This window comes from Eschrichtius robustus, chromosome 1 (assembly GCF_028021215.1).
Source record: "Eschrichtius robustus isolate mEscRob2 chromosome 1, mEscRob2.pri, whole genome shotgun sequence".
Lineage (NCBI taxonomy): Eukaryota > Metazoa > Chordata > Mammalia > Artiodactyla > Eschrichtiidae > Eschrichtius > Eschrichtius robustus.
In genome coordinates this window covers 144793983-144813218 of record NC_090824.1, presented here as the reverse complement: position 1 = coordinate 144813218, position 19236 = coordinate 144793983, and the positions used below count along the sequence as shown (strand labels likewise).

Below are 19236 nucleotides of genomic sequence, written 5' to 3'. Positions count from 1 at the left end.
GGGCCTCAGTTTCGATGAGGAGACGGTAGAGCGTTCTCACTCATTTTGTTCAGATTTTGCAAGGAATGCATACAAGGGTGTCATCATCGATCCAAGCACATGCTGGGACGCTGCAGAACACAAAAGGGAAGGCCGTGGGTCTCTGCAGAGGAGCCATGACCTGGCAGTACTCCAACTGCCTGGGGAATCCACAGTCCTCAGGCCACTCAGCAGGACCAACAATCAATCCACTCTTGCACCCATTGGGCCCATCTGTGGAAATCCTAATATCCAATGGCACATCTTAGTATGGGTGAATGCCTACCGTCCTGAGATATCCACAGCCATGCTCGGCAACGTGCACCCGCCCCACTTTTTCCAGTTCTCCTCAGCACATCCAGTCATCAGACGATGCGAAGGTCTTCTTCTCTGCCAACAGCCAACCTTACGCTGCAACTGCACCTGAGCAGTGGACAGAAATCACGCAGGTTTATAAATTGCACCAGGGTCCTCAGAGAACATGATTTTTGTGAACACTTAACCCGGGCGTGAGCCTGGAATCTGCTTCCCAAGTACCACTATCCCTTACCGAAAGCTGATTGTGTGTCTCACAGCACGACTGAAGGAAGTTACGCACGTACGTTGCTCGGTGTGTGAGACGCTGTATGTGTGTATTCACACGTGTGGGCGTGTGTGACTGTGACTCTGCACGAGGATGCGTTTGTGGATTCCTGTGTGTGCCGTTAAATATGCGTCTTGGTCTCTGGGTGTTCCTGTGGCCCTCTGCAGACGCCTCTAACAGTAAACGTCATCGTTTATACACAGCACCCTGGTTGGAACCCCAGCTGAAAGGAGAAAGACCCCTGTCAGCTTCATGAGGCCGCATGCGAACTTTGACCCCCAGGCTGTCGAAATAGGCCACAGACTCCCACTCTCCCACAGCCACGCCTTCTGACCAAAGCACAAAGACTGGACGAGACCTCCCTCCCGGCCGTGGGTGTCACACCTATGTGGACCTGGAGATCCTGCCACCTACCAGCACATCTGATGTGCCCTTGGGGTCACTCCCAGTGCTCCCGGAAGCAAGGTATCCTCCCATGGGCGGGCTGACACAGACCTGCAGGTGACGACAGGCAAGATGCAGCCTGGCACTTCTCAAGGGGTTAATGGACTTCGGCCCAAGTGCCTCATCTCGCCAACTAGACCAAATCACTTTCCATGACCCCGTGGGAATGCCCTCAATGGGAAGTGTTGGGCTTCAGCAACCATGACACAGGTTGGAACCCCACAGCGGAAATTAGGCCACCTTCCCGGCCACGTATAGGTAAGCTTTCAACTGGTAGGGTTTGCGGCCCTGAGCACTGAGGAAACGCTCAAACGCTACACAGCCTCGTCCTAAGTGCCCTCCTCCTGCCTGCAGGGCGACTCGACTCTACTTGAAGCCACAGACATCATGCGAACACGGAGACACTGAACAGCAGGGAAGACACACCGCAAGCCTGTCTGCTTTGATGATGCCCACCCCACCCCATGCATCCTGGCAATTCTCCACTGCCACAGCGACACTACCGAGGAACTCACAGTGATCAAAGGCACTGTCCCCGAGGACCACAGACAGACTTTCAACGGAAAAACTTTGCCACACGAGGGGACCTGGAACCTTGAAAGGGCACAGTGGCTGTCCACGACAGTGCACCTGGTGTCGCAACAGTGCCCCCAACTCTGTCCCCCCAACAGACGGCTCCAGATAAACCTCTGGCTGTTCACAAGCCGAGTCATGCCCCCCCCCCGCCGGGAGAAGCACTTTCGCTTTGCACATTCCCAACCAAGGGAACAAAGCAGCCAAAGGGGAGGTTCGCATAACTAAACATTCTCCAAGGAGGCCAGCACAGACGCATCACCATGTCAATCTTCTTTACGTCTCCCAAGACACCCTTTGGTTGTCTTTCCTCTCGCAATGGGATTCCAAATCTACACAGTTACCTACCTCACCTCATCCACTTGAACTGCCAAAGCCATCCCCTCCATAGGCAGCTGATGCCAGCCAATCACGAACATGACACATCCTTGGGAAGCCGAGGCCAGCACCTGCAACCCAATTATGATAGCCTATTCCACGACATCACAAAGGAGATGTCCACATCTTCCCTTCCCTTCCTGTGCGGGCCATCAGTGATCCACGCAGGTTTAAATTCAGCACTCGTTCCTCTCCCCACTCCACGATGATCCACTTGGCATCAACACTGTGCCGGGAGTTAAAGTAGAGAAGCAAAGAAGGGCAGCAGCGAGGCCTAATCCATCAGCCCCTTTCCGCTGATGCCCAACCGAGCTCAGCCCCGCCCATTGCTCCAGCCTCACTAGGCACTCAAGAACCTCACCGTGAAAAACACAAGAACAGGGAGGTCCACAGGCCTGTCCTGAGGATCAAGGCACCAACCAGGGACGCTTGCTCATTTTGGCTTCCAGAATCAACCCCCAAAATGGCATGCACGAAGCGTGCTCCTGGCCACAACTCACCTCCCAACTGCAAGCTAACTGGGCCTAGACCAGCACACACTCCGACTCTTAAGACCAGCAGGAGAGCCTGCCCCCTCGCATTCCCTCAACAGCCATTCAGCAGGGACCCGGGATTCACAGATAACACAGCTTATGTGCAGACACGGTCAACCCTCAGAGAGGAGCCCCTCCAATACTGGAGTCCTTGCTGGTGTTTGCATGCATGTCGGCGGGGACGCTGGCCCTCATTCCTAACTGTCCTCCCCCCCTGAGAGAGGAAACGTGCTGAACCTCAGTTTCGAAGAGGAGACTGTAGAGTGTTCTCACTCATTTGGTTCAGATTTTCCAAGAAATGCATGCAAGGGTGTCATCATCGATCCAAGCACATGCTGGGACGCTGCAGAACACAACCGGGGTGTGCGCGGGGCTCTGTACAGGAGCCATGAGCCTGGGCTACCTCAAAAGCCTGGAGAATCCACAGCCCTCAGGCCACTCAGCAAGAGGAGCAATCAATCCACTCTTGCAGCCATTGGGCCCGTCTGAGGAAAACCTAATACCTACTGGCACATCTTGGGGTGCTGGAATACCTACCGTCCTGAGTTATCCACGAACATGCTCGGGGACATGGGCCCGCCTCACTTTCTCCAGTTCTTCTTAGCACCTCCAGTCATCAGAGCACACCAAGGTCTTCTTGTTTGTGCCGACGGCCAGCCTTTCCCAGCAACTGCACCTGAGAAGTGGACAGAAATCACCGAGGCTTTGTAAGTGGACCGGTGTCCTCAGAGGACATGATCCATAAAAACATTTACCTGGCCTTGAGCTCTGAAACTGCTTCCCAAGGACCTCTATCCCTTACCGAGAATTGACTGCATGTCTGATAGTACGACTGCAGGAAGTTAGGCACGTACGTTGGCCGGTGTGTGAGAGGCTGTATGTGTGTGTTCACGCGTGTGGGCATGTGTGACTGTGACTGCGCATGCGGACGTGCTCGTGGGTTTCTCCGTGTGCCGCTGAATACGCGTCTTGGTCTCTGTGTGTCCCTATGGCCCTGTGAAGAGGAGTCCAACAATAAAAGAAATAGTTTATACACAGCACCCTGGTTAGACCCCCAACTAAAAGGAGAAAGACTCCTGTCAGCTTCAAGAGGCCGCAGGCACACTTTGACCCCCAGGGGCTGTTGGAATAGTCCATGGACTCCCGCTCTCCCACAGCCACGCCTTCTGACAAAAACACACAGCCTCGACGAGACCTCCCTCCGGGCCTTGGCTGTGACATCTACGTGCACCTCAAGACTCTGTCAGCTACCAGTATATCTGATGGGCATTTGGGGTCACTCGCAGCACTTCTGGAAGCAAGGGAACTCCCATGGTCGGGCCGACACCGACCGGCAGCTGTCTACTGCCAAGATGCAGCCTGAAACCACTCAAGGGGCTAACGAACGTGGGCCCACGTGCCACTTCTCACCAACTAGGCCTAATCACTTTCCATTGACCCGTGGGAATGCCCACCACAGGAAGTGGTGGGCCTCATCCACCATGACCCATGTCGGATCCCCACGGCGGAGACTACTCCACATGCCCAGCCACGTCTCAGGCAGCTCCCATCTTGAATGTTCACGGCCCTGACCCCTCAGGAAACTCTCAAACCCTTGAAAGCCTCTTCCTACGTGCCCTCCTCCAGCCCACAGGGAGACACGACCCTACTGGAAACCACAAACATCTTCAGAACACGGGAACACTGAACACCAGGGAAGACAGACCACAAGCCTGTCTCCTTCGTTGATGCTGATCCCACCCCATGCATCCTGGAAATTCTCCACTGCCACAGTGACACTACCGAGTAACTCACAGGGATCAAAGGCATGGTCCCCGAGGACCACAGACAGACTTGCAACGGAAGACCTCTGCCATGCGAGGGGACTTGGAAGCCTGAAAGGGAACAGTGGCTGGCCACGGCAGCACAGCAGGCATGGCAATGGGGCCCCCATCTCTGCCCCACCAATGGATTGCTCCAGATAATCCTCTGGCTGTTCGAAAGGCCTGCGTGCTACACTGGCCGGTCGCGTCATTCCCCCACGGGAGAAACACTTTCGCTTTACACATTGCCAAACAAGGGAACAAAGCGGCCAAAGGGGATATTCGCATAACTCAACTACCTCCAAGGAGGCCGGCACAGACGCCTCACCATGTCGATCTTCTCTACTTCCCGCAAGACACCCTTTGGGTGTCATTCCTCGGGCAACGGGATCACAACTCTACACAAGTTACCTACCTCAACTCACCCACTTGAACTGCCAAAGCCATCTGCTCCATAGGCAGCTTATGCCAGCCCATCACGAACAAGGCACATTCTTGGGAAGCCGAGGCCAGCGCCTGCAACCCAATGATGACAGCCCATCCCACGACATCACACAGGACCTTTCCTCATGATACCTTACCTTTCTCTCCAGGCGAGCAGCCACCACCCAGGCTGAAATGCTTCACTCGATCCACACCCCACTCCACGAACATCCACTTAGCGCCAACAGTGTGCCGGCAACTTCAGCAGAGGAGCTGACAGGGGCAGCACTGAGGCCTAAACCATCAGCCCCCTTCCGCCATCGCCCAACTCCAGCCCACGCCCACCCACTGCTCCAGCCACACCGGGCAGTCAAGAACCTCACTGCGTGAAACACAACAACAGAGAGGGCCACAGGCCTGGCCTGAGGCTCCAGGCTCCAACCAGGGAAGCTTGCTCATTTTGGCTTCCATAATCAACCTCGGAAGCGGCATGCACAAAGCGTGATCCTGTCCAAAAATCACCTCTCCAAGCTGCAAGCTTACTGGGTCTATACCAGGACACACTCCGACCCTGAAGACTAGCGGGAAAGCCTGCCCTCTTGCATTCCCTCAACGGCCTTTTAGCAGGGACCGGGGATTCATAGATGACCCAGCTTATGGGCAGACATGGTCGACCCTCAGACAGGAGCCCCTCCAATGCTGGAGCCCTTAGTGGTGTTTGCATGCCTGTCAGCAGGGGACGTTGGCCCTCACTCCTAACTGTCCTGTACTCCCGAGAGAGGAAACGTGCTGGGCCTCAGTTTCGATGAGGAGACGGTAGAGCGTTCTCACTCATTTTGTTCAGATTTTGCAAGGAATGCATACAAGGGTGTCATCATCGATCCAAGCACATGCTGGGACGCTGCAGAACACAAAAGGGAAGGCCGTGGGTCTCTGCAGAGGAGCCATGACCTGGCAGTACTCCAACTGCTTGGGGAATCCACAGTCCTCAGGCCACTCAGCAGGACCAACAATCAATCCACTCTTGCACCCATTGGGCCCATCTGTGGAAATCCTAATATCCAATGGCACATCTTAGTATGGGTGAATGCCTACCGTCCTGAGATATCCACAGCCATGCTCGGCAACGTGCACCCGCCCCACTTTTTCCAGTTCTCCTCAGCACATCCAGTCATCAGACGATGCGAAGGTCTTCTTCTCTGCCAACAGCCAACCTTACGCTGCAACTGCACCTGAGCAGTGGACAGAAATCACGCAGGTTTATAAATTGCACCAGGGTCCTCAGAGAACATGATTTTTGTGAACACTTAACCAGGGCGTGAGCCTGGAATCTGCTTCCCAAGTACCACTATCCCTTACCGAAAGCTGATTGTGTGTCTCACAGCACGACTGAAGGAAGTTACGCACGTACGTTGCTCGGTGTGTGAGACGCTGTATGTGTGTATTCACACGTGTGGGCGTGTGTGACTGTGACTCTGCACGAGGATGCGTTTGTGGATTCCTGTGTGTGCCGTTAAATATGCGTCTTGGTCTCTGGGTGTTCCTGTGGCCCTCTGCAGACGCCTCTAACAGTAAACGTCATCGTTTATACACAGCACCCTGGTTGGAACCCCAGCTGAAAGGAGAAAGACCCCTGTCAGCTTCATGAGGCCGCATGCGAACTTTGACCCCCAGGCTGTCGAAATAGGCCACAGACTCCCACTCTCCCACAGCCACGCCTTCTGACCAAAGCACAAAGACTGGACGAGACCTCCCTCCCGGCCGTGGGTGTCACACCTATGTGGACCTGGAGATCCTGCCACCTACCAGCACATCTGATGTGCCCTTGGGGTCACTCCCAGTGCTCCCGGAAGCAAGGTATCCTCCCATGGGCGGGCTGACACAGACCTGCAGGTGACGACAGGCAAGATGCAGCCTGGCACTTCTCAAGGGGTTAATGGACTTCGGCCCAAGTGCCTCATCTCGCCAACTAGACCAAATCACTTTCCATGACCCCGTGGGAATGCCCTCAATGGGAAGTGTTGGGCTTCAGCAACCATGACACAGGTTGGAACCCCACAGCGGAAATTAGGCCACCTTCCCGGCCACGTATAGGTAAGCTTTCAACTGGTAGGGTTTGCGGCCCTGAGCACTGAGGAAACGCTCAAACGCTACACAGCCTCGTCCTAAGTGCCCTCCTCCTTCCTGCAGGGCGACTCGACTCTACTTGAAGCCACAGACATCATGCGAACACGGAGACACTGAACAGCAGGGAAGACACACCGCAAGCCTGTCTGCTTTGATGATGTCCACCCCACCACATGCATCCTGGCAATTCTCCACTGCCACAGCGACACTAGCGAGGAACTCACAGTGATCAAAGGCACTGTCCCCGAGGACCACAGACAGACTTTCAACGGAAAACCTTTGCCACACGAGGGGACCTGGAACCTTGAAAGGGCACAGTGGCTGTCCACGACAGTGCACCTGGTGTCGCAACAGTGCCCCCAACTCTGTTCCCCCAACAGACTGCTCCAGATAAACCTCTGGCTGTTCACAAGCCGAGTCATGCCCCCCCCCGCCGGGAGAAGCACTTTCGCTTTGCACATTCCCAACCAAGGGAACAAAGCAGCCAAAGGGGAGGTTCGCATAACTAAACATTCTCCAAGGAGGCCAGCACAGATGCATCACCATGTCAATCTTCTTTATGTCTCGCAAGACACCCTTTGGTTGTCTTTCCTCTCGCAATGGGATTCCAAATCTACACAGTTACCTACCTCACCTCATCCACTTGAACTGCCAAAGCCATCCCCTCCATAGGCAGCTGATGCCAGCCAATCACGAACATGACACATCCTTGGGAAGCCGAGGCCAGCACCTGCAACCCAATTATGATAGCCTATTCCACGACATCACAAAGGAGATGTCCACATCTTCCCTTCCCTTCCTGTGCGGGCCATCAGTGATCCACGCAGGTTTAAATTCAGCACTCGTTCCTCTCCCCACTCCACGATGACCCACTTGGCATCAACACTGTGCCGGGAGTTAAAGTAGAGAAGCAAACAAGGGCAGCAGCAAGGCCTAATCCATCAGCCCCTTTCCGCTGATGCCCAACCGAGCTCAGCCCCGCCCATTGCTCCAGCCTCACTAGGCACTCAAGAACCTCACCGTGAAAAACACAAGAACAGGGAGGTCCACAGGCCTGTCCTGAGGATCAAGGCACCAACCAGGGACGCTTGCTCATTTTGGCTTCCAGAATCAACCCCCAAAATGGCATGCACGAAGCGTGCTCCTGGCCACAACTCACCTCCCAACTGCAAGCTAACTGGGCCTAGACCAGCACACACTCCGACTCTTAAGACCAGCAGGAGAGCCTGCCCCCTCGCATTCCCTCAACAGCCATTCAGCAGGGACCCGGGATTCACAGATAACACAGCTTATGTGCAGACACGGTCAACCCTCAGACAGGAGCCCCTCCAATACTGGAGTCCTTGCTGGTGTTTGCATGCATGTCGGCGGGGGACGCTGGCCCTCATTCCTAACTGTCCTCCCCCCCTGAGAGAGGAAACGTGCTGAACCTCAGTTTCGAAGAGGAGACTGTAGAGTGTTCTCACTCATTTGGTTCAGATTTTCCAAGAAATGCATGCAAGGGTGTCATCATCGATCCAAGCACATGCTGGGACGCTGCAGAACACAACCGGGGTGTGCGCGGGGCTCTGTACAGGAGCCATGAGCCTGGGCTACCTCAAAAGCCTGGAGAATCCACAGCCCTCAGGCCACTCAGCAAGAGGAGCAATCAATCCACTCTTGCAGCCATTGGGCCCGTCTGAGGAAAACCTAATACCTACTGGCACATCTTGGGGTGCTGGAATACCTACCGTCCTGAGTTATCCACGAACATGCTCGGGGACATGGGCCCGCCTCACTTTCTCCAGTTCTTCTTAGCACCTCCAGTCATCAGAGCACACCAAGGTCTTCTTGTTTGTGCCGACGGCCAGCCTTTCCCAGCAACTGCACCTGAGAAGTGGACAGAAATCACCGAGGCTTTGTAAGTGGACCGGTGTCCTCAGAGGACATGATCCATAAAAACATTTACCTGGCCTTGAGCTCTGAAACTGCTTCCCAAGGACCTCTATCCCTTACCGAGAATTGACTGCATGTCTGATAGTACGACTGCAGGAAGTTAGGCACGTACGTTGGCCGGTGTGTGAGAGGCTGTATGTGTGTGTTCACGCGTGTGGGCATGTGTGACTGTGACTGCGCATGCGGACGTGCTCGTGGGTTTCTCCGTGTGCCGCTGAATACGCGTCTTGGTCTCTGTGTGTCCCTATGGCCCTGTGAAGAGGAGTCCAACAATAAAAGAAATAGTTTATACACAGCACCCTGGTTAGACCCCCAACTAAAAGGAGAAAGACTCCTGTCAGCTTCAAGAGGCCGCAGGCACACTTTGACCCCCAGGGGCTGTTGGAATAGTCCATGGACTCCCGCTCTCCCACAGCCACGCCTTCTGACAAAAACACACAGCCTCGACGAGACCTGCCTCCGGGCCTTGGCTGTGACATCTACGTGCACCTCAAGACTCTGTCAGCTACCAGTATATCTGATGGGCATTTGGGGTCACTCGCAGCACTTCTGGAAGCAAGGGAACTCCCATGGTCGGGCCGACACCGACCGGCAGCTGTCTACTGCCAAGATGCAGCCTGAAACCACTCAAGGGGCTAACGAACGTGGGCCCACGTGCCACTTCTCACCAACTAGGCCTAATCACTTTCCATTGACCCGTGGGAATGCCCACCACAGGAAGTGGTGGGCCTCATCCACCATGACCCATGTCGGATCCCCACGGCGGAGACTACTCCACATGCCCAGCCACGTCTCAGGCAGCTCCCATCTTGAATGTTCACGGCCCTGACCCCTCAGGAAACTCTCAAACCCTTGAAAGCCTCTTCCTACGTGCCCTCCTCCAGCCCACAGGGAGACACGACCCTACTGGAAACCACAAACATCTTCAGAACACGGGAACACTGAACACCAGGGAAGACAGACCACAAGCCTGTCTCCTTCGTTGATGCTGATCCCACCCCATGCATCCTGGAAATTCTCCACTGCCACAGTGACACTACCGAGTAACTCACAGGGATCAAAGGCATGGTCCCCGAGGACCACAGACAGACTTGCAACGGAAGACCTCTGCCATGCGAGGGGACTTGGAAGCCTGAAAGGGAACAGTGGCTGGCCACGGCAGCACAGCAGGCATGGCAATGGGGCCCCCATCTCTGCCCCACCAATGGACTGCTCCAGATAATCCTCTGGCTGTTCGAAAGGCCTGCGTGCTACACTGGCCGGTCGCGTCATTCCCCCACGGGAGAAACACTTTCGCATTACACATTGCCAAACAAGGGAACAAAGCGGCCAAAGGGGATATTCGCATAACTCAACTACCTCCAAGGAGGCCGGCACAGACGCCTCACCATGTCGATCTTCTCTACTTCCCGCAAGACACCCTTTGGGTGTCATTCCTCGGGCAACGGGATCGCAACTCTACACAAGTTACCTACCTCAACTCACCCACTTGAACTGCCAAAGCCATCTGCTCCATAGGCAGCTTATGCCAGCCCATCACGAACAAGGCACATTCTTGGGAAGCCGAGGCCAGCGCCTGCAACCCAATGATGACAGCCCATCCCACGACATCACACAGGACCTTTCCTCATGATACCTTACCTTTCTCTCCAGGCCAGCAGCCACCACCCAGGCTGAAATGCTTCACTCGATCCACACCCCACTCCACGAACATCCACTTAGCGCCAACAGTGTGCCGGCAACTTCAGCAGAGGAGCTGACAGGGGCAGCACTGAGGCCTAAACCATCAGCCCCCTTCCGCCATCGCCCAACTCCAGCCCACGCCCACCCACTGCTCCAGCCACACCGGGCAGTCCAGAACCTCACTGCGTGAAACACAACAACAGAGAGGGCCACAGGCCTGGCCTGAGGCTCCAGGCTCCAACCAGGGAAGCTTGCTCATTTTGGCTTCCATAATCAACCTCGGAAGCGGCATGCACAAAGCGTGATCCTGTCCAAAAATCACCTCTCCAAGCTGCAAGCTTACTGGGTCTATACCAGGACACACTCCGACTCTGAAGACTAGCGGGAAAGCCTGCCCTCTTGCATTCCCTCAACGGCCTTTTAGCAGGGACCGGGGATTCATAGATGACCCAGCTTATGGGCAGACATGGTCGACCCTCAGACAGGAGCCCCTCCAATGCTGGAGCCCTTAGTGGTGTTTGCATGCCTGTCAGCAGGGGACGTTGGCCCTCACTCCTAACTGTCCTGTACTCCCGAGAGAGGAAACGTGCTGGGCCTCAGTTTCGATGAGGAGACGGTAGAGCGTTCTCACTCATTTTGTTCAGATTTTGCAAGGAATGCATACAAGGGTGTCATCATCGATCCAAGCACATGCTGGGACGCTGCAGAACACAAAAGGGAAGGCCGTGGGTCTCTGCAGAGGAGCCATGACCTGGCAGTACTCCAACTGCTTGGGGAATCCACAGTCCTCAGGCCACTCAGCAGGACCAACAATCAATCCACTCTTGCACCCATTGGGCCCATCTGTGGAAATCCTAATATCCAATGGCACATCTTAGTATGGGTGAATGCCTACCGTCCTGAGATATCCACAGCCATGCTCGGCAACGTGCACCCGCCCCACTTTTTCCAGTTCTCCTCAGCACATCCAGTCATCAGACGATGCGAAGGTCTTCTTCTCTGCCAACAGCCAACCTTACGCTGCAACTGCACCTGAGCAGTGGACAGAAATCACGCAGGTTTATAAATTGCACCAGGGTCCTCAGAGAACATGATTTTTGTGAACACTTAACCAGGGCGTGAGCCTGGAATCTGCTTCCCAAGTACCACTATCCCTTACCGAAAGCTGATTGTGTGTCTCACAGCACGACTGAAGGAAGTTACGCACGTACGTTGCTCGGTGTGTGAGACGCTGTATGTGTGTATTCACACGTGTGGGCGTGTGTGACTGTGACTCTGCACGAGGATGCGTTTGTGGATTCCTGTTGTGCCGTTAAATATGCGTCTTGGTCTCTGGGTGTTTTGTGGCCCTCTGCAGACGCCTCTAACAGTAAACGTCATCGTTTATACACAGCACCCTGTTTGGAACCCCAGCTGAAAGGAGAAAGACCCCTGTCAGCTTCATGAGGCCGCATGCGAACTTTGACCCCCAGGCTGTCGAAATAGGCCACAGACTCCCACTCTCCCACAGCCACGCCTTCTGACCAAAGCACAAAGACTGGACGAGACCTCCCTCCCGGCCGTGGGTGTCACACCTATGTGGACCTGGAGATCCTGCCACCTACCAGCACATCTGATGTGCCCTTGGGGTCACTCCCAGTGCTCCCGGAAGCAAGGTATCCTCCCATGGGCGGGCTGACACAGACCTGCAGGTGACGACAGGCAAGATGCAGCCTGGCACTTCTCAAGGGGTTAATGGACTTCGGCCCAAGTGCCTCATCTCGCCAACTAGACCAAATCACTTTCCATGACCCCGTGGGAATGCCCTCAATGGGAAGTGTTGGGCTTCAGCAACCATGACACAGGTTGGAACCCCACAGCGGAAATTAGGCCACCTTCCCGGCCACGTATAGGTAAGCTTTCAACTGGTAGGGTTTGCGGCCCTGAGCACTGAGGAAACGCTCAAACGCTACACAGCCTCGTCCTAAGTGCCCTCCTCCTGCCTGCAGGGCGACTCGACTCTACTTGAAGCCACAGACATCATGCGAACACGGAGACACTGAACAGCAGGGAAGACACACCGCAAGCCTGTCTGCTTTAATGATGTCCACCCCACCACATGCATCCTGGCAATTCTCCATTGCCACAGCGACACTACCGAGGAACTCACAGTGATCAAAGGCACTGTCCCCGAGGACCACAGACAGACTTTCAACGGAAAACCTTTGCCACACGAGGGGACCTGGAACCTTGAAAGGGCACAGTGGCTGTCCACGACAGTGCACCTGGTGTCGCAACAGTGCCCCCAACTCTGTCCCCCCAACAGACTGCTCCAGATAAACCTCTGGCTGTTCACAAGCTGAGTCATGCCCCCCCCCCGCCGGGAGAAGCACTTTCGCTTTGCACATTCCCAACCAAGGGAACAAAGCAGCCAAAGGGGATGTTCGCATAACTAAACATTCTCCAAGGAGGCCAGCACAGACGCATCACCATGTCAATCTTCTTTACGTCTCCCAAGACACCCTTTGGTTGTCTTTCCTCTCGCAATGGGATTCCAAATCTACACAGTTACCTACCTCACCTCATCCACTTGAACTGCCAAAGCCATCCCCTCCATAGGCAGCTGATGCCAGCCAATCACGAACATGACACATCCTTGGGAAGCCGAGGCCAGCACCTGCAACCCAATTATGATAGCCTATTCCACGACATCACAAAGGAGATGTCCACATCTTCCCTTCCCTTCCTGTGCGGGCCATCAGTGATCCACGCAGGTTTAAATTCAGCACTCGTTCCTCTCCCCACTCCACGATGACCCACTTGGCATCAACACTGTGCCGGGAGTTAAAGTAGAGAAGCAAACAAGGGCAGCAGCGAGGCCTAATCCATCAGCCCCTTTCCGCTGATGCCCAACCGAGCTCAGCCCCGCCCATTGCTCCAGCCTCACTAGGCACTCAAGAACCTCACCGTGAAAAACACAAGAACAGGGAGGTCCACAGGCCTGTCCTGAGGATCAAGGCACCAACCAGGGACGCTTGCTCATTTTGGCTTCCAGAATCAACCCCCAAAATGGCATGCACGAAGCGTGCTCCTGGCCACAACTCACCTCCCAACTGCAAGCTAACTGGGCCTAGACCAGCACACACTCCGACTCTTAAGACCAGCAGGAGAGCCTGCCCCCTCGCATTCCCTCAACTGCCATTCAGCAGGGACCCGGGATTCACAGATAACACAGCTTATGTGCAGACACGGTCAACCCTCAGACAGGAGCCCCTCCAATACTGGAGTCCTTGCTGGTGTTTGCATGCATGTCGGCGGGGGACGCTGGCCCTCATTCCTAACTGTCCTCCCCCCCTGAGAGAGGAAACGTGCTGAACCTCAGTTTCGAAGAGGAGACTGTAGAGTGTTCTCACTCATTTGGTTCAGATTTTCCAAGAAATGCATGCAAGGGTGTCATCATCGATCCAAGCACATGCTGGGACGCTGCAGAACACAACCGGGGTGTGCGCGGGGCTCTGTACAGGAGCCATGAGCCTGGGCTACCTCAAAAGCCTGGAGAATCCACAGCCCTCAGGCCACTCAGCAAGAGGAACAATCAATCCACTCTTGCAGCCATTGGGCCCGTCTGAGGAAAACCTAATACCTACTGGCACATCTTGGGGTGCTGGAATACCTACCGTCCTGAGTTATCCACGAACATGCTCGGGGACATGGGCCCGCCTCACTTTCTCCAGTTCTTCTTAGCACCTCCAGTCATCAGAGCACACCAAGGTCTTCTTGTTTGTGCCGACGGCCAGCCTTTCCCAGCAACTGCACCTGAGAAGTGGACAGAAATCACCGAGGCTTTGTAAGTGGACCGGTGTCCTCAGAGGACATGATCCATAAAAACATTTACCTGGCCTTGAGCTCTGAAACTGCTTCCCAAGGACCTCTATCCCTTACCGAGAATTGACTGCATGTCTGATAGTACGACTGCAGGAAGTTAGGCACGTACGTTGGCCGGTGTGTGAGAGGCTGTATGTGTGTGTTCACGCGTGTGGGCATGTGTGACTGTGACTGCGCATGCGGACGTGCTCGTGGGTTTCTCCGTGTGCCGCTGAATACGCGTCTTGGTCTCTGTGTGTCCCTATGGCCCTGTGAAGAGGAGTCCAACAATAAAAGAAATAGTTTATACACAGCACCCTGGTTAGACCCCCAACTAAAAGGAGAAAGACTCCTGTCAGCTTCAAGAGGCCGCAGGCACACTTTGACCCCCAGGGGCTGATGGAATAGTCCATGGACTCCCGCTCTCCCACAGCCACGCCTTCTGACAAAAACACACAGCCTCGACGAGACCTGCCTCCGGGCCTTGGCTGTGACATCTACGTGCACCTCAAGACTCTGTCAGCTACCAGTATATCTGATGGGCATTTGGGGTCACTCGCAGCACTTCCGGAAGCAAGGGAACTCCCATGGTCGGGCCGACACCGACCGGCAGCTGTCTACTGCCAAGATGCAGCCTGAAACCACTCAAGGGGCTAACGAACGTGGGCCCACGTGCCACTTCTCACCAACTAGGCCTAATCACTTTCCATTGACCCGTGGGAATGCCCACCACAGGAAGTGGTGGGCCTCATCCACCATGACCCATGTCGGATCCCCACGGCGGAGACTACTCCACATGCCCAGCCACGTCTCAGGCAGCTCCCATCTTGAATGTTCACGGCCCTGACCCCTCAGGAAACTCTCAAACCCTTGAAAGCCTCTTCCTACGTGCCCTCCTCCAGCCCACAGGGAGACACGACCCTACTGGAAACCACAAACATCTTCAGAACACGGGAACACTGAACACCAGGGAAGACAGACCACAAGCCTGTCTCCTTCGTTGATGCTGATCCCACCCCATGCATCCTGGAAATTCTCCACTGCCACAGTGACACTACCGAGTAACTCACAGGGATCAAAGGCATGGTCCCCGAGGACCACAGACAGACTTGCAACGGAAGACCTCTGCCATGCGAGGGGACTTGGAAGCCTGAAAGGGAACAGTGGCGGGCCACGGCAGCACAGCAGGCATGGCAATGGGGCCCCCATCTCTGCCCCACCAATGGACTGCTCCAGATAATCCTCTGGCTGTTCGAAAGGCCTGCGTGCTACACTGGCCGGTCGCGTCATTCCCCCACGGGAGAAACACTTTCGCTTTACACATTGCCAAACAAGGGAACAAAGCGGCCAAAGGGGATATTCGCATAACTCAACTACCTCCAAGGAGGCCGGCACAGACGCCTCACCATGTCGATCTTCTCTACTTCCCGCAAGACACCCTTTGGGTGTCATTCCTCGGGCAACGGGATCGCAACTCTACACAAGTTACCTACCTCAACTCACCCACTTGAACTGCCAAAGCCATCTGCTCCATAGGCAGCTTATGCCAGCCCATCACGAACAAGGCACATTCTTGGGAAGCCGAGGCCAGCGCCTGCAACCCAATGATGACAGCCCATCCCACGACATCACACAGGACCTTTCCTCATGATACCTTACCTTTCTCTCCAGGCCAGCAGCCACCACCCAGGCTGAAATGCTTCACTCGATCCACACCCCACTCCACGAACATCCACTTAGCGCCAACAGTGTGCCGGCAACTTCAGCAGAGGAGCTGACAGGGGCAGCACTGAGGCCTAAACCATCAGCCCCCTTCCGCCATCGCCCAACTCCAGCCCACGCCCACCCACTGCTCCAGCCACACCGGGCAGTCCAGAACCTCACTGCGTGAAACACAACAACAGAGAGGGCCACAGGCCTGGCCTGAGGCTCCAGGCTCCAACCAGGGAAGCTTGCTCATTTTGGCTTCCATAATCAACCTCGGAAGCGGCATGCACAAAGCGTGATCCTGTCCAAAAATCACCTCTCCAAGCTGCAAGCTTACTGGGTCTATACCAGGACACACTCCGACCCTGAAGACTAGCGGGAAAGCCTGCCCTCTTGCATTCCCTCAACGGCCTTTTAGCAGGGACCGGGGATTCATAGATGACCCAGCTTATGGGCAGACATGGTCGACCCTCAGACAGGAGCCCCTCCAATGCTGGAGCCCTTAGTGGTGTTTGCATGCCTGTCAGCAGGGGACGTTGGCCCTCACTCCTAACTGTCCTGTACTCCCGAGAGAGGAAACGTGCTGGGCCTCAGTTTCGATGAGGAGACGGTAGAGCGTTCTCACTCATTTTGTTCAGATTTTGCAAGGAATGCATACAAGGGTGTCATCATCGATCCAAGCACATGCTGGGACGCTGCAGAACACAAAAGGGAAGGCCGTGGGTCTCTGCAGAGGAGCCATGACCTGGCAGTACTCCAACTGCTTGGGGAATCCACAGTCCTCAGGCCACTCAGCAGGACCAACAATCAATCCACTCTTGCACCCATTGGGCCCATCTGTGGAAATCCTAATATCCAATGGCACATCTTAGTATGGGTGAATGCCTACCGTCCTGAGATATCCACAGCCATGCTCGGCAACGTGCACCCGCCCCACTTTTTCCAGTTCTCCTCAGCACATCCAGTCATCAGACGATGCGAAGGTCTTCTTCTCTGCCAACAGCCAACCTTACGCTGCAACTGCACCTGAGCAGTGGACAGAAATCACGCAGGTTTATAAATTGCACCAGGGTCCACAGAGAACATGATTTTTGTGAACACTTAACCAGGGCGTGAGCCTGGAATCTGCTTCCCAAGTACCACTATCCCTTACCGAAAGCTGATTGTGTGTCTCACAGCACGACTGAAGGAAGTTACGCACGTACGTTGCTCGGTGTGTGAGACGCTGTATGTGTGTATTCACACGTGTGGGCGTGTGTGACTGTGACTCTGCACGAGGATGCGTTTGTGGATTCCTGTGTGTGCCGTTAAATATGCGTCTTGGTCTCTGGGTGTTCCTGTGGCCCTCTGCAGACGCCTCTAACAGTAAACGTCATCGTTTATACACAGCACCCTGGTTGGAACCCCAGCTGAAAGGAGAAAGACCCCTGTCAGCTTCATGAGGCCGCATGCGAACTTTGACCCCCAGGCTGTTGAAATAGGCCACAGACTCCCATTCTCCCACAGCCACGCCTTCTGACCAAAGCACAAAGACTGGACGAGACCTCCCTCCCGGCCATGGGTGTCACACCTATGTGGACCTGGAGATCCTGCCACCTGCCAGCACATCTGATGTGCCCTTGGGGTCACTCCCAGTGCTCCCGGAAGCAAGGTATCCTCCCATGGGCGGGCTGACACAGACCTGCAGGTGACGACAGGCAAGATGCAGCCTGGCACTTCTCAAGGGGTTAATGGACTTCGGCCCAAGTGCCTCATCTCGCCAACTAGACCAAATCACTTTCCATGACCCCGTGGGAATGCCCTCAATGGGAAGTGTTGGGCTTCAGCAACCATGACACAGGTTGGAACCCCACAGCGGAAATGAGGCCACCTTCCCGGCCACGTATAGGTAAGCTTTCAACTGGTAGGGTTTGCGGGCCTGAGCACTGAGGAAACGCTCAAACGCTACACAGCCTCGTCCTAAGTGCCCTCCTCCTGCCTGCAGGGCGACTCGACTCTACTTGAAGCCACAGACATCATGCGAACACGGAGACACTGAACAGCAGGGAAGACACACCGCAAGCCTGTCTGCTTTGATGATGTCCACCCCACCACATGCATCCTGGCAATTCTCCATTGCCACAGCGACACTACCAAGGAACTCACAGTGATCAAAGGCACTGTCCCCGAGGACCACAGACAGACTTTCAACGGAAAACCTTTGCCACACGAGGGGACCTGGAACCTTGAACGGGCACAGTGGCTGTCCACGACAGTGCACCTGGTGTCGCAACAGTGCCCCCAACTCTGTCCCCCCAACAGACTGCTCCAGATAAACCTCTGGCTGTTCACAAGCCGAGTCATGCCCCCCCCCCCGCCGGGAGAAGCACTTTCGCTTTGCACATTCCCAACCAAGGGAACAAAGCAGCCAAAGGGGATGTTCGCATAACTAAACATTCTCCAAGGAGGCCAGCACAGACGCATCACCATGTCAATCTTCTTTACGTCTCCCAAGACACCCTTTGGTTGTCTTTCCTCTCGCAATGGGATTCCAAATCTACACAGTTACCTACCTCACCTCATCCACTTGAACTGCCAAAGCCATCCCCTCCATAGGCAGCTGATGCCAGCCAATCACGAACATGACACATCCTTGGGAAGCCGAGGCCAGCACCTGCAACCCAATTATGATAGCCTATTCCACGACATCACAAAGGAGATGTCCACATCTTCCCTTCCCTTCCTGTGCGGGCCATCAGTGATCCACGCAGGTTTAAATTCAGCACTCGTTCCTCTCCCCACTCCACGATGACCCACTTGGCATCAACACTGTGCCGGGAGTTAAAGTAGAGAAGCAAACAAGGGCAGCAGCGAGGCCTAATCCATCAGCCCCTTTCCGCTGATGCCCAACCGAGCTCAGCCCCGCCCATTGCTCCAGCCTCACTAGGCACTCAAGAACCTCACCGTGAAAAACACAAGAACAGGGAGGTCCACAGGCCTGTCCTGAGGATCAAGGCACCAACCAGGGACGCTTGCTCATTTTGGCTTCCAGAATCAACCCCCAAAATGGCATGCACGAAGCGTGCTCCTGGCCACAACTCACCTCCCAACTGCAAGCTAACTGGGCCTAGACCAGCACACACTCCGACTCTTAAGACCAGCAGGAGAGCCTGCCCCCTCGCATTCCCTCAACAGCCATTCAGCAGGG

At 55.0% G+C, this 19236-nt stretch overlaps 7 non-coding genes across 7 annotated transcripts; all 7 read right to left on the bottom strand.

The window, feature by feature from the left end:
* Positions 1-93, bottom strand: LOC137776773 (small nucleolar RNA SNORD116). The gene has a single exon (XR_011076318.1). It is a non-coding gene; the product is annotated as a small nucleolar RNA SNORD116 (small nucleolar RNA).
* Positions 94-2762: 2669 nt separating this feature from the next.
* LOC137750623 (small nucleolar RNA SNORD116) lies at positions 2763-2855 on the bottom strand. The gene has a single exon (XR_011070506.1). It is a non-coding gene; the product is annotated as a small nucleolar RNA SNORD116 (small nucleolar RNA).
* A 2690-nt stretch (positions 2856-5545) lies between these two features.
* Positions 5546-5638, bottom strand: LOC137776765 (small nucleolar RNA SNORD116). Its single transcript, XR_011076317.1, has one exon. It is a non-coding gene; the product is annotated as a small nucleolar RNA SNORD116 (small nucleolar RNA).
* A 2669-nt stretch (positions 5639-8307) lies between these two features.
* On the bottom strand, positions 8308-8400 carry LOC137750620 (small nucleolar RNA SNORD116). The gene has a single exon (XR_011070505.1). It is a non-coding gene; the product is annotated as a small nucleolar RNA SNORD116 (small nucleolar RNA).
* Positions 8401-11090: 2690 nt separating this feature from the next.
* On the bottom strand, positions 11091-11183 carry LOC137776759 (small nucleolar RNA SNORD116). Its single transcript, XR_011076313.1, has one exon. It is a non-coding gene; the product is annotated as a small nucleolar RNA SNORD116 (small nucleolar RNA).
* A 2668-nt stretch (positions 11184-13851) lies between these two features.
* LOC137750619 (small nucleolar RNA SNORD116) lies at positions 13852-13944 on the bottom strand. The gene has a single exon (XR_011070501.1). It is a non-coding gene; the product is annotated as a small nucleolar RNA SNORD116 (small nucleolar RNA).
* A 2690-nt stretch (positions 13945-16634) lies between these two features.
* LOC137776754 (small nucleolar RNA SNORD116) lies at positions 16635-16727 on the bottom strand. The gene has a single exon (XR_011076312.1). It is a non-coding gene; the product is annotated as a small nucleolar RNA SNORD116 (small nucleolar RNA).
* Positions 16728-19236: the final 2509 nt, after the last annotated feature.